This window comes from Lampetra planeri, chromosome 8, assembly GCF_965212315.1.
Source record: "Lampetra planeri chromosome 8, kcLamPlan1.2.h2, whole genome shotgun sequence".
In the NCBI taxonomy this organism is placed as follows: Eukaryota; Metazoa; Chordata; class Hyperoartia; order Petromyzontiformes; family Petromyzontidae; genus Lampetra; species Lampetra planeri.
In genome coordinates, this window is record NC_136114.1 from 9,635,405 (window position 1) to 9,649,900 (window position 14,496).

General features: G+C 43.2%; 1 long non-coding RNA gene across 1 annotated transcript in view; it reads left to right on the forward strand.

Moving 5' to 3' along the window:
* The first annotated feature begins 627 nt into the window (after positions 1-627).
* Positions 628-14,496, forward strand: part of LOC144720479 (uncharacterized) — an 86,447-nt gene continuing 72,578 nt past the window's right edge. Inside the window, exon 1 of the long non-coding RNA XR_013585765.1 lies at positions 628-797. This is a non-coding gene — a long non-coding RNA (uncharacterized LOC144720479). The remainder of the gene's footprint in view (positions 798-14,496) is intronic.

Genomic DNA, 14,496 nt, shown 5'->3' on the forward strand with positions numbered 1-14,496 from the left:
GCAGTTTTGAGTGAGTGACACATTTTGTGTATTAATCAGGCAGCAGAGCTTACACATTCGTGACAAGAGTGTAATGCGTTCAGACTGCTCTGCTCAAGTGATGTTTTTTTAACATCTAAAACATATAGAAATATAGCCATCTCCAGTCACTTTTTATCAAAGTGTATTCTGCATCATCAGTTCCTGTTTTATTTATAATCATGTTATTTGTTTGTTTGTTTTGTACGTGTGTGTGTGGCACAGTAGGGGAGGGGGGCACAGGTGGTGTGCACCTGCTGGTCATCTCAGTCAGTCAACCAGTGGCACCTGGGTCTGTCCCGTGACCTCCTGCCAGCGAGCCTTCGACACTTGACGTGGCCTCAAAGTGCACCTAGCCTGGCACAAGCGCCGTGGTGACGTCACCGTAACTTAGTGGCGAATGACGGTTGTTGTTGTGTCGAGGTGTGTGTGTGTGTGCACATGGAATTTGCTCTTAGTATACATATTTAACGTTATTAATTCGTATTCATATTCTCGGTTCTTTCGGTAAAGTCACGTAGATAGAAAATAAAAATAAAATTTAAATATAAAATTTAATGAAAGTTAAAAATAAAAGCAATTTTTTTTAATGTAGAGCAATGTAGCGAATCGACCTAGGTTTGTAGTTGTTTTGCATTTTGAAAGCAGCACGGAGCCTCTTTGCAAACTCAAAGGAACCCCTATCCCTCATGATATAAGCCTCCAATATCCTGCCTTGCATGCACAGCGAGCTGTGGCTGATGTGAACCCCCACAGAAATGCAATCCCTCAGGATACAGGTAAGATATTGCTTGTTTGCACTCACCTGTGGCGCGACGTGTTTCCTATTGCAACGCGGAGGCCGAATGAAGCAACGGGAAACATTCAACCAATAACCGTAAATACTTCGACGGTTGTTTTAATGCAGTGTCGGTATCAAAATATTAATTGTGGCGAGTCTTTGGTCTAACCAGGATAATTAAAAAAATAACCCCTTGTGAACCGTAGACGGATAAGAGCAGCTAATTAAATTTATGTAATTGCAGCGTCTCATTTAGTTTTTCTTTGCTATCGCAAGCACACAACATTACATGTTCCACTCAGCGTGGATAGTCGCGTGTAGGATTGTTTTGAAGATGGGCACGAGTGTAATGACGTGCGTTAAAATGTGGCGGCAGCTTTTAAAAACGAGCGCACCTCCTTAAAATTCTACACGATGCGCAAAGGGGCCCTCCACCCTCTAAAATATTGCAATAACGCGCACTTAATAATGCCAAGCATTAAATACAACCGTAGCCACGTACTGCTGCTCGAGGAATGGCCATGTTCTGCCTTGTTAGAGGAACACGAGGAGGGCATTAGCTTTGCGTGAAATGTCACCTCCCACGTTCTGGGAGTTTCTTCAGGAACCGAAACGTCAGACACCATGCAAAAATAATTGCCCGCACTGCAAACCCTTAGACACATCGAACGATGAAATGCGCATCGTTTTGCCATGCCCTCTTTTGTTTCCTCTTGTCGCACGATTTCCCGGGTCAGTGTATCCAGCTACCGTTACATCATAGTGTCCCATTTTGCCGCAACGTGAACACGTCTCAGCGACGTTAATGTGAGCCCTCCTCAAAGAGGTGCACTTAGTGGCCATCTGAGAGGCTCAGCACAAGCAAAGTGGAGGCTGAGAGATAGAGGGCTCACACGGAAGCCGATGCCGGCCACGTGGTCCGAGGCTCGACGTGTCATCAAGCGTGCGATCTAAGATCTACTCGTCTCGCTGTCTAGAGTTCAGCACGGATGGCTTCACCTATCCGCGAGCCCCCTGCCACGACGGGGTGTTATGTAACAGCTCGCCTAAGGGACACATTATCTGCCGAGATGAGATCATCGGGACCCAGTGCAATGGTGTTATGGGTAAGGACTGCAAGTGGTGGCCAGCAAAGGCAAGCTGCCTTCAGAGGTCAAACAAAAGGACGTATAATACGGTGCACTGTGGTTTCTTTTTGGAATATGTGTCTGACGCATAATGGGCGGTTTACTGTAGTGCTCCTTGTGAGATCGTGTCTTGCGTATTTAAAACGCCTTTCCTATGCACACACACACACAAAGGGAATCCTAATCAATTGCCTGTCTCGTCGTGCTTTTAAAGATTTTTTTTTTCGTGCCGTCTTATAAACCCCGAATGAGTTTCGAAGCGGTGGTGGCGATAATGAATGTTAATGGCGTAGTTATTTATTTCTTACGCCAGCACACACCCCAGACAGCCTTTTTTGTCACGCCGGTACAAAACATTTTGGATTCGTTCCAAAATGTTTTTTATTCCACCGCGGTCGTGACAAAGGAGTCCTTACGGCACATTGGCGATGCTGCACGGTTCGTGGATAATTGCCGGGGTTGTGACACCGGACGGAGCCGTATTTAAAGCCCTCCGCTCTCTCACTCACCTCTCCGCCCGAGCCGACAGAATGGATCGCGTTTTGGGTTCGCTCTTGCCCGCCTGCCCGTGTAACGACGCGCCTGGCGAGCCACCGGCTAATTGAGTTGTGCCGTGATTGCCGATAGAGCGTCTCTTTATCACCTGTCCATCGCCGTCCGCTCAGGGCAGGCCCAATATTGGCTGCGCGTTAAAAGGGGGCAGTTACGCAAAGCAATGAGCTCCTACACAGGGGGATTATGGAAATGTGTTTAACTCCTTATACCTGGGGCTTCTCGGTGTCGTGCGCCGATGCATCCTTGATAGATGATGAGCTTTATTAACAATTTGTCAATGATTAATAAAATAAATACATTCTCAATCTACCAATGGATGAAGGCCTCCCCACGCCATGTCAGCCATGGGTTTTTTTTAAATCTCCATACTTCACCACGTGGGTCAGTGCAGGTTATAGTAGTAGGTTTTTACCCATTTAAACTGGTACAAAACTGACACCTTTATTCAAGGCATCATGTTTGCAATAACCACAACACAAGTAGTCAAAAAAGCAAACAAAAAGAAACAACTCTGATAATGATAATAATATGCACTGTCCTTGAAGTTGATTGGTCCACACCCGAGACGGCTTTACACAGTTCAGGTTAGTTTAACACGGAGGCTTTCGCGACCACTATCATCCATAATAGAGTTTTTTTGGGGTTATATCGCGTAAATATGTAAATGTGTCGTTCAAACCCGCCACGACCCGACACAGCCAACTAGTAAGGGTTGTCACGTAAACAGAACATACCAATTCGTCACTGGACAGGAAAGACAAGATCAAAGGGCTCGCATAATCCAAATGCATAATGTACATTGACTCATTAATCCCCCCCCGCCACTTTTCGCAAGAGCGCGGAAGTGTGGTCACCACATCTACGCCTCTATATAAGGAACGAAACAGGTGGACTTCTCCACAAATCTGGCTGTAATTACTGGCGAAACGTCGTACTCAGTTTGTAAATGTTGTGGCTTGGCTCTCCAACACACCGGTTAGTGATGTACTAGTGACGAATTGGCCACGTTCTGTTTACGTGACAACCCTTACTAGTTGGCTGTGTCGGGTGGTGGCGGGTTTTAACGACACATTTATATATTTACACGATCTAACCCCAAAAAACCTCTATTATGGACAGTGCAGGTTAATCGATTGGCGTATGGCAGGGCCCGTTTTTTATATTACTTGCTACTAATATTATATCCGTGGCCTGGAATCGAAGTCGGGTGGCCGGGTTCATGGCGCCGCACGCTGTCCACTTCGCCATGGCTCCACTGCGGTTAGTCAAATGGTTGGCGAATTAAGAGGACGCCAATGAAGCCCGGAGTGATGACTCACATGTTCATATGTCTCTCTTGATTGATAAAGTCGTCAAGTTAGAGATTTCGTTCAGAAATATTGATCTTTGTCTTTCTCATTGTCCTTGACAGGATAGCTAGACAGTATTCAACTTTTATTTACTGACAAATGAACCCATGACATCCTCGTGCAGGCTAACATGCCTGTCCAATTTTACACGGTGCGTAAACAATATCTCAGGCCTGTTATATTCTTGCCGTCTTTATTGCCCGTATTTACCGCTCCTTCTGGACAAGCTGAGAGAGCTGTGTGTACTAATTATCTCGCCGTCAAAGCTTAATGTCTTACAGTAGGTGGATGTGACATTTTTATTTTAAAAATAGAAATCTAATTTTAAGCGTGAGTGAGGATGGAGATAAAAATTAAGTCCCGTCACATGAAATAGGATGGATGGCAACAGCTGCATAAATGAAGGTTTTGTTAGATTAAGATCAATGATAATTTTCTGGTTACGAAATAAAAATGTGTATATTCACCCTTAATTAAAATCACGGGCATGTGTTTCAAGTCGAGACAATGCCTATAATTGTCAGCCAGCAGACCCTGGAGCTTGGTTTTGATTAAAGTACAGAACAAATGTGAATGTTATCACTGCCGTGGCTGGAGGCACAGAGTGCCGCATTGTTTGAGTTTCAGCTCGTGCGACCCACAGACAAGGGGGTGGGTAAAGAAACACCACCGGTATTAGCTTTTCAAATACCCCACTTTTTCGGCAATAAAATCACTTTGCCGCTGACTTCCTGAATTTGAAGGCCATTTGAAAAAGGCTAAATTGGCCCAATGACAGGACTTTAGCTTCTGCAACCCGTGGCAAGCAGGGATACAAATAAGGCAACACAAAAATAATCACAATAAACTATTTGAAGGCTTGGATAGTGGACGCGTAACGATTCACCCTCCAGCAATTCAATTCATTGTCATGATTCAGGGTTTGATTCGATTGAAGACTCAATTTATTTTGTGTTCATATTGTGGTGAATGGTCGTGTCTCTAGTGGTTTCTTGGGGGCATGGGAACGAATTACATGCAATGGATACAAATTAAAACTACAATAGCATTTCACACGCATGATTTTATTGCCTATGACCGAATCACCCGGGAATATGCCCGATCTCGTCAGATATGAGAAGATAAGCAGATTTGGGCTGGGATTGGCAACCACCATGCAACACAGGTGTCATAGGCTGCTGCAGAGCTATGTTATAGGCAGCAGAGGGCATGACAGATGTCAATAATACTGTACATATTTTGCAACTGACTGCCAGTCCACTGGTGGATGTAGACCTCTCGAATGTGGGCTATTTGACCGTACATTACCATGTTGGTCAGTGTGGGTTCATGGAGAATTTTGGTTCCCAGGGCCAGTTCTGACACCACTCGCAATACCACTGACGTTATTCGTGTCCAGGAATTGAGCTCAAGTCGCTGGGTTCATGGTGCACTGCAAGAACCACTGCACGACCGCTCCATCCTAGTTTGGTTTAGCACACTCAATTGTTACATTTTCACAATGGAATACAATGAAAATAAACACCCATGAAAAACAAACACTGTACAAGTCTGGAGAAGTCACTAAAGGTGATGTGCTAGCTGATATTCATCTTACCATGCTGCTTTACTAGGCTTATGTTAAGGTACACTGCACTTTAATTTGTTGAAGGCCTTATAGGCAGGGCCAATAATTTTTTTTCAGCTAATGGTTTGAAAGTTTTAGAAACGCAAAGTAAAAAAAATGCAACATTTTGTGGCACGCATGAAAAAAATATATTCACAAACATTGATGCGATTTAAATCGTAATGAGATGGCCTGGACTCGAGACCCTTTAAATTTCTCATTCTTTTCTGCAGGACCTGCCAAGGGGCTGACGCCTCGATTGCCATTACAGATGCCATTTGAGCACTCAGTAGGACAAACGACATGGCCGATATTTCGACTGCTGACACGGCTATTGGTGGACTGAAGGCAGTTTATGGAGGCTCCCCTAGGGGGGCAGAGAGGCAGTAAAAGTGGCTAAATGGCAGAGACGGACAAGAGCTTCGCCACCTGCTTATTCTTCCTGCTGCCCAGTGTGGCAGCCACACAATCGGCACGGCGTTTTCGTCTTCTTTAAAACAGCCAATTTTTTTTTTAAATAACAACTTTGTTATCGCTCGTTAAGTGGTAAGCACACGCTGTGTGCGGACCGCACTTTTCACGGACACGGCGGTCTGTGCGTGCGGTCCGTTTGCGAGAGAAATGCATTGTTGGTGCCGTATGTAACGATAATCGTGGAGGGGGAGGAGGGGTTCTCTATCCTGCAGCTGTCTCTATGCGTGAACATGTTATCTCTGTGAGCTGCACATAAAGGGGTCTTGCTCACAAAAATGCAAAGAAGCTGATTTAATCGTCACTGTTTAGGTGGCGTATATGACTGCATGGGGTTTACCGGTAATGCAGTAAAATTAGAGTCCTGCAAGTCAGTGATAAGCACGGGGCACGTTTTTGTTTTTCGTAGTTTTTTTTTATTTCTTCTTTACATTGCCCCTCATTTCCACTTTAACCTCTTTGCTTTGTGATATCCTGGCTGTTTGTAGTGGTAATCCTTGCGGCTTGCTACAGTTTGGCACTTTGAACGTGCAGGCCACATCCACCGTGGTTGCAGCCAGACGGCATTGCTATATCACTTCTACAACTGCAAAGTGTAAAGACGCGGGACAAATGTAGCTGACCTGCGTTATGTGTTTTGACACTGCTCAGAGTTTCAGTAAAAAAAAAACCCAGCAGATTTGACCAGTGAAATGGTTAAAGAGAAGGTTTCCGCACAGCCCGAAGTATGGAGCTTAAATATTGTACTCATGCGCTGCATGGGAGAGTTTATAAATCCAAAGCATGTTCAACTGCACATGAATATTTCAATACCCAGATGAATATACTTTTATTTGAATCCTTGGGATATATTTACTAGATATGGATCCTTGCAGAATATAAAAAAGTTGATTTTTGTAATGTACACATTTAAAACGATATGTTGAACATTTACTGAAACGTGTTTATTTGTATCATCTAAATCAAAGGAATATGCACTGACGGACATTTTAAACGGTGTCACCAACGATGGAGAAGACGACAATGACGGCACCTCTCTGGAGTCCAGGACCCTGGGACGATGCTTCTCGTCGAGGCCCAGATGCCACGGAGTCCTCATTCCTCCAACCCCTCCTACCTCGTTTACTCTGGGGGTTTAGCCCCCTCGAATGATCCTCTCGCAGGTTCCATACTCTTAGTTCTTTCGGTAAAGTCACGTAGGTAAAAAATGAAATTAAAATTAAAAAAATAAAATAAAAATCACGACGTTTCGGAGGCAACACAAGTCTCCGTCATCAGGTGGGACCGTCACAGCCAGATTTGCTGTATCACTTGATCACTTGATGCAGCAAATCTGGCTGTGACGGTCCCACCTGATGACGGAGACTTGTGTTGCCTCCGAAACATCGTGATTATTTATTTATTTTTATTTATTTTAATTTCATTTTTTACCTACGTGACTTTACCGAAAGAACTAAGAATATGAATCCTTGCAGTCAGGAAAGCTTCAAATCTAGAACCTCTCGCAGGTGTAAACCTTTCAAGAAATCGCAATCTTTCTCCTTCTCTCCGAGATCCAGGACCCTTGTGGATGCCCCTCGAGGTGGCTCTGACTCCTTGCATGATCTTCCCTTTCCCTCTGTCGGGAGCCCACACCACTTAGTCTTCGCCCTCTGCTCGGGAGCAAATCGTCTGTGTTATCGTCGAATTCTGTTTTTGTGTCTTGCTAAGCCAGCGATGGTTTTGCAAAGCCAGCTATGGCTTTACAAGACGCTCAGACAGGGGTTCTGTGAAAAAACGAATCAGACCCTGATTGGTTGGCTTCGTCGGTAGATATTTATGTCACGATGTCCTGATGTCACGACACCTTTGGCATTTGCATTCAGTGCGGAATGGCAACCTTACCCATTTTCCTGGCAATTGGCAGACACATCTCTTCGCGGATTTTGTTGGAAAAGTAAAAAAAAAACACACAAATCTTTTGCTCATGAATGGCGCTCATGATGTATACGGGTTAGCCTGAGTAATGATGTTTAAAGAACGTGTTCCATGAAACAATAACCTGTCCATGTTCTCAATCATCGTCGACGTTATCAGCCAAGAGCTGTCCATGACTCCTGAAGCCATCACCATCCCTCATTGCCTCACGATGCAACAATCCCCCTATAGCTCCTGCACACGAGCTTGTCTCATCAACCCATCTCGATGGTGGTCGTTCTCGCGGGCACGAAACTTTCATTTGTCAGTCACTCCATTGCATCTCATGAGGGTGTACTTAGAATGTTTCTGAGGGGGCATAAGGCATTTCGATTCCTCATTAAAATCCTCACTGCAGTGTGGAGCACGTGGGCATATGAAGACCTTTTTTCAAGAGTACTTTATATGCTCTTAGAGTCTGCTATTTGCATGCATGAAAGACGTTTTAAGTTGAAGACGGTGAGGTGTACTTCATTATGTTTGTATTTGCAGATGTGTCAGACTTCAAAATAATGTTCGTTCAAATGCTAATACAGTGGGTGTCCAGAAAGGTATCATGCGTTATTGAAGAATTATCATTAAACAGTCGTTTAATCTGATGAAAACGTTGGCAAATAACGTTTTTTTAATATATACGTTTTTAATATAAAAAAAGCTTAGTTCGATCTTAACCAGTGAATCACAGAATCATTTAAAATAATAATGATACCATTCACTCACTCTCTAAGAGAGAGGATGACTTAGAGGCACGAGGATTGACAGACAAATTTCGAAGGCTGGTGCCAACAATTGCCCAAGCTCTGGGGTTCCCCATATATGAAGATGCTCTCAGCCAAGTAATAAGCGTTTACATGAAGGAAGAAACCGAAGCACCCAAAGAAAACCCATACGTGCGCAAGGGCAGCTCTCTGTCCCATACCGATGGAACGGATGGATTACGCATTTTCTGTACCGCCTTCTTCTTACCAGGGTATGGCACCTCGATGTCCACTAGAAGGGAGATTCACAGCATTTGTGTGATTCACCAATCCTAGCCTCCACAGCGCAGGATTATAGGTGTGACCGCGACCACCGCTTTCTTAAATCTTGATGCGACTTGCATTGCGAACACTATGACGGACACGTGGAGGTTCAGAGGAACGAGATTCACGTCAAAAATCTTCACATGACCAAGTGTGTATGTATGCATATTTTTTTTTATCAACCTAGCACAACCTGCTGTGTAATTGTAATTCTTGAATAATGGATGACACCTTTACAGACACCCTGTATACGACTTTCATATCTTTCTCAGTAAAAATTGCAAACTGCATTTAAATGCCATAATATTATGGGCATATCACGATCATATTCATGATCACTCCTGGTTCCATATGACAGGAGAATTCCTGTTTACCGTTATTCTCTTTCTGTAACTCCTGTTATCCATGAGAGCAGTAGGGTTCGCAAAAACTCCCGTTACTCGCGGCCCTTATCTCCTAATTTTCCGCCCGTCATCTGTGACTTTTCCCAAAAGTCAATGCCGGATGGCTTCCTATTATCCACAATGTATTCATGGTTATGAGTAACATTTGTGGATGATAGGATCCGGGACATTGGTCGCAATGGATGGGGAGTTTTCCTGTGTATCTGTTTACAAAATGGCGGCCTGTGCTTGTGTAAACTATATCTCCATTAATACTGTGCTCGTCTTTCTGTCAGAATCTCAGACTTTTTGTATTGTATATGCCGTATTTAAGAAAAGGCTATGACTATATGTATATCTTATTCCACGCGTTTGTCCCACTGATGTGGGGTCCACTGTCCTTGCCAACCTTCTCCACGCTGCCCTGTCCCGCGCCATCTCGCTTTCCGCTCCTTGGGCCACCGTGTCCCATCACACCACGTCGCCTTCCCCCCCCCCCACCTCTTCTTCTGCCTTCCTCTTGATCTCTCTCCTTCCACTTGCATCACTTGCACCTTCTGACCCACATACAGTAATATATGAATATCTATTTACATTAAAACATTCGTAAAGGTTGCCTAATGCTAGGATATTGAGTAATTATTAAACGTATGTGGTGGTGTTTATTGAACAAACACTTAACATTTTAGAAGTGTTTACACTATTATGCACGTTAAGTTTTCTTTGCAGCTCTAACGTTAAATCAGCTTCATCGTATTTTATGCTCTTATGTTAGGGAGTAGGAGTTTTTTGTTACATTAATTCTGCACACTCGTTCAGTACAGTGGAGATTAGGGATCTACATTTAAATTCATAAAGATGAGACAAGGTGCCTTCCTGGGAAGATGAAATAAGGTTATCTACTGTCTCAGAGGCAATCAAAGTCCTTATCACTACACAAGCATCCTGTAGCTGGCTGTAATATTGGCGGCTGGGCACCGGGGCCAATGCTTCTCCAATATATCTTAGCGCAAGCAAGAGTGCTGCTTTGATCAGCACAGGCAGCAAATAAAAAAGAAAACATAAAAGTTAAATTTCGATTCAAAGCTTTCGTGACTGCAGGGATTAATCTTCTTGGTCCTTTCGGTAAAGTCACGTAGAAGGAAAATAATAAAATAATAAAAATAAAACATAATAAAATAATTCTCACGACGTTTCGGCCACAACGGCTGCTTGCGTTGTGGCCGAAACGTCGTGAGAATAATTTTAGTATGTTTTATTCTTATTATTTTATTATTTTCCTTCTACGTGACTTAACCAAAAGAACCAAGAAGAAAAAACATAAAAGGTTATGGCTATGATAAGTATGTTTTAAGTTTTTTAAAAATCAAAATCAACCATGTCTGTCGGTATTTGTGCAGGAATGCACGTGGGTTGATTAACCTTCGCCCCGGTCCTCATTTATAGCATCAAACTTAGAACCTACAACTGGTATTGGCCAAATGACCCGCAAATGACTCAAGTGGGATCACAGAGAGCAGCAACATTGCCCCCTACTTGCGAAGAAAATTGTCAGGACCCTCCTCAACGAGATTCTCGAGGCTCGCCGAGACTTTACCGAGCAAACATGCAAAACAATGCTTCTCATTTTCTGAACAAGGGCCGCATGCTCTCATCTTTCCTCTCAACTTTAACCTAAATCGAACACTGCCCCCCGTGCCACGGTTTCCGAATCCCTAGATCCTCTTTTGACTCTGGCGCTTATTTTTGGTGTGGTGGTTGAGCCAGATACTTGTGTCAAGAGTAGCGGTGGGGGGGGGGGGGTGTATCGTTGTGATTATGATGTCTCCTTTGTATTTGCGAATCAGGCATTGAATCGATATGTTCCATGGTTCTGTTCTGGGTGAATACAGTGGAACACCGGAGAGTGTTTAATTTCACATGAGTGCGTCAAGTATTCCCATCCGCCGCTCATCGCCATATATTTATATGTACACATTGCAATGCGGCATGAAACAGAAGTTGACTTTCGTAAATCGGTGTTGACCTAAGAAGGAAAGAAAAAAAATGTACATCACACAAGGGCATTGAGTATGTTAGAACTTGTTCTGCGTTTTCCTGGACACAATGAGGGAACTGTTTGAAGTGTTCTGTTTGCAGTGCCGAGGGTGTTTATTCAGCTCTGGGTAAATGGTAGTGTTTGGTGACCTTTTTAAATGAACAAACACGGCCCCAAAGAGTGCAGACCTCGCCAACTTTGATAACAAGTCCTGTGTTATGCATGTTATTATTCTAACAAAACTGTTCATTGAGATGGGGGAAAAAGTTGAAATGAGAAAACACCATTTGCCGCCGCTTTCGCATGCTGCACTTATCCCAACCCACAATCACTAGATTTCGTAAAATATTGTTATTGCCTCTTGTGGGCATCACAACAACTCCCTTTTCCCGAGTCCGAGGTGTCTCAATTACACAGGGAATGCGTTTAAAGATCAAGAGGCGGGCTTCACTCAAGATGAAAGGATACCCGGCCATTCTGACAAGAGCTGGACCACGCAGAGATGTGTGGCCAAAGTCACTGATCTTTAATTTCTCTTTCAGATTATGGGGAGTGGGGGTGCAATGTCCGTCTCAACACAGAGCCCTTCCCGCTCGTTCAAAATAAGAGTATACGGTAGTTTTAAAAATATATATATTTTTAAATATGCAGTATGGTATTTAAGAACGGTAAAGGTGAAATGCTGCAAATACTTGCTAACTGCATTACTTGTGGAACCGTCTTCACTAGAGGGAGATATCGAGAGCCTTTCGAGATGGTATTTAAACTACTAAGCTATTTTTTATTTTATCAGGTAAGGCCCACTGAGCTATATAGCCTAATTTAAAAACGGACCTGGCTACAAATGATAGCTCAACGAAGTGGCTTATCATGTGGAGATTCAAAGCAACCAAATACTCGAAATGTATGTTTCTAAATGTGGAGAAACATCCACGCAACCACGGGGAGAACACGAAAACTCCAAAAATACAGACATCAATGTCGGGATCGAACCCAAGGCCTCCTGTATAGCAGGCGAGGTAGTGAACATCTCGCCATTTGGTGGGAGTACCCACACCTTGCTTCACCACACGTGACCTGCCAATCTGTGCTGCACCAATTGACACTGCTGGTTGGATGTAGGTGGGGGGCAGGGAGGTTAAGATGTTTGCCCATTGTTTCAAGTGCCGTGCCAGGAGATCGAACTGGTGACTTCTGTTTTGCAGGGTCCAGTGTGCGAACCATTATACCACTGTGGCAGCGTCCAAGATAAATTCAGTATGTATAAAATATTTCTAGCTATAGCAAAATAAAAACAACACATCCTAAATTGTTGTTTCTGTGAGGATTTAGATATTGTCTCAATTTTTCTACCTTAAAATAGAATGTGTGCAAAAAGAATGATATAACTGTCAAATTAAACGCTGAGCTTTACCTTTGAGAGTAATTGTAGCTTTAATGGGATGCAAACAAATGTTTACGAAAACCACACGTTTTTTTTTACGTAATTAAATGTGAGAAAGTTTTCAATCATAATCCCTAAGCAGGAAACAATACTGACTTTCAGTTTTGTATTAGTCCAAAAAGATTATAATAACATATGGAAATTCAGCAATCACTCTGGAACAGACACACGTAATAGCAATTCATCTTTATAAGCAACAACTATCATGATATGCTTTAGATCTTACTTTTACAAATACTGATTTTGCCTTTTAATGGAGACTAGGGGAGTATTCCTGATTTTTTTTTATCCGAAATTTTTGAAAAATCAGGCCCAGATGTGGAATTTCCGAAAAGGCAAAACAGGTTTCGAAATTGGCCTAAAATATCCACACACACACAAAATTAAAATAGAAATGATTTTTAACCTTAAATTCATCCCTCACGGAGACTAAGCAAGCAGGTTACTGGTTTAACATTAGTTGGGCGAGGATTAAAAACAAAGTGCCAATTTAACTGACTGCAATGCTTCCTCACACTGCCACAAGCTCGCGAGTCAGATGCGTTGCAGAGTTCTATAAAGTTTGCCCCCCCCGCCCCCCCTGGCCATCGTTTTCTCATTACAAACGAATTCTGATCCAAATGCGGATAGAGCCTTCACACCAACATGACAAACGGTTCGTGATATGCAGCAACGCGACCGGGTTTCTGCTGGAGCTACCTCGCTTATCACAGGAGACTGATTTATGTTTTGCCTTTTGAGTAACCTCCAGCGTTCATCACGTGCCCCATTAATCGAAGCCATCGTAGTGCGCAGTCTACCTCAAATTCCGCAGGGATGGGATGGTGTGCAATATTAGCCCTGGTATTTGACGCAATAAATTTCATCTTCTGCCGACCGCGCATCGGCAATTAGGCGTTTGTAATTTTTGCTCTATGAGTTTTGTCGTTGCTTTGAGCGTTGTTATTGTTTCACGGTCAGCACTTGGTGGACTACATTAATTCTGAAGATTAATGACTTTCTTTGGGTTTTTTTTCACAATAACAATTTATGTACGGGTGCCCATATGTGCCCTGTCGTTTGTCTCCAACAAATGTACCTAATTTATGTGAAGATATCTGTTTTAAATAATATAATAAACAACGGCAGACGTGGCTTTGAGAAAACTAATTTGTAATCTTTTATGGCGAGCAAGAAAGAAAACAATACAACCCAGATTTTCTTATTAAATCTCATATGTTTACAACGTGAAATGTATTTCAGTAGGAGCACACGACCACTGTGAATGCAGTTTGCTGGATTAGCACAGACCTCTCCATTTTTTTTAAACCGCGGCTTTCCCGTTGAAAATATCTAATCCGTTTAATGCCCCCCGCATGCTAAGCAGGCTTGGGAAATGTTACCCTCAGCGTGCTAAATGCTGGCGACTCAGTGTCGCGCTCTGCCCAATTTCCTCACCTGTTTTTGATACGTATGTAAAGATAACGTATATTGAACATTCAACGCAACGATTTGCTGTTGTTGGTTCAACCGGTTCTTCATGCAGAACACTGTGGTTCCCGATACGGCTTGGGTGACGCTTGGAATACAAAGTCCGTCGGTTCCTTTTATGTGATTTCGTTTGATCTGTGCTTTTTTTCGGGTGAAAATGGGTGAAGGCACTTGTGGCACCTGAACTGAAGCTCAAGACGTTACAAAGACTTGGCATCCAGTTCATTTTTTATGCCGAGCCATCTGGTATTGTTTCATCCAAAAGCATCCGTCAGC